A 1,289-nucleotide genomic window follows, 5' to 3' on the forward strand; every position below is an offset into this window, starting at 1 on the left:
TCCTCATAGTCAGCTCAGGCTGCTAAAACAAAACACCATAACTGGGTGGCTTTTGAACAAGAAAAGTTTTCTTCTCACAGTTCTAGAGGCTGGAAATCCAAGATCAAGTTTCTGGCAGATTCAGTGTCTGATGAGGGCCTGCTTTCCAGTTTATAGACGGTGCCTTGTTGCTGCCAACTTACATGGTGGAAGGAGAGGACGAGGAGCTCCCTGGGCTTTTTTTTTTTTTTTAAATGTATTTATTTTATATAAGGGCACTATCTTAGTCCATTTTGTGTTGTTAAAAGGAACATCTGAGGTTGAGTAATTTATTTTATTTTAAAAACTGGCCAGGCATGAGGCTTATCCTGTAACCCTAATCCTTTAGGAGGCCAAAACAGCAGGATTGCTTGAGGCCAGGAGTTCAAGACCAGCCTAGGCAAGATAGTAAGACCCCATCTCTACTAAAATTTTAAAAAATTAGCTGTGTGTTGTGAAATGTGCTTGTAGTCCCATCCACTTGGGAGGCTGAGGTGGGAGGAATTCAAGGCTGCGGTGAGTTATCACTGAGCCACTGCACTCCAACCTGGGTAATAGGGCAAGACCTTGTCTCTATTAAGAAAAAAAAAATCTTTATGTGGGTCACTATTCTGGGTGGCTGCAAAGTTCAAGACTGGGCATCTGCATCTGGTGACAGCCTCATATCGCTTCCACTCATGGGGGAAGATGAAGGGGAGCTGGTGCGTGCAGAGATCAGGTGGTGAGGGCAGAAGCAAGAGAGAGAGAGGAGAGGTGCCAGGCTCTTTTTAACAACCAGCACTGGGGAAACTAACAGACTGAGAACTCACTCACTCCTGAGGGAGGACATTAATCTATTGATGAGCGACCTGCCTCCATGACCCAAACACCTCCAATGAGACCCCACCTCCAACACTGCCACACTTGGGATTAACTTTCAACTTGAGATTTAGAGGGGGCAAACTTACAAACGATTGCAGGCACTAATACCACTCATGAGGGCTCCACCTTCATGAGCTAATCACTTCCTAAAGGCCTTACCTCTTAATCCCATCACAGTGGGGATTCGATTTCAACTTGAATTTTGGGCGGACACCAACTTTCAGTTCATAGCATCATCTCAGTAACTGTCCCATAGGTGGTCACTCAGGCCCCAAAGAAACCCTCCTCCATTCCCTTCCTCCCTCCCACCCACAGTCAATCATCCCCAAGCTCCATCAGCTCCATCTTTAAGGGCCAACCCACCTCTGCCACATCTCACCATCTCCGCTGCTATCCCTGTCACCTGGGCC

Source organism: Mandrillus leucophaeus, unplaced genomic scaffold, assembly GCF_000951045.1.
Source record: "Mandrillus leucophaeus isolate KB7577 unplaced genomic scaffold, Mleu.le_1.0 Scaffold811, whole genome shotgun sequence".
NCBI lineage: Eukaryota > Metazoa > Chordata > Mammalia > Primates > Cercopithecidae > Mandrillus > Mandrillus leucophaeus.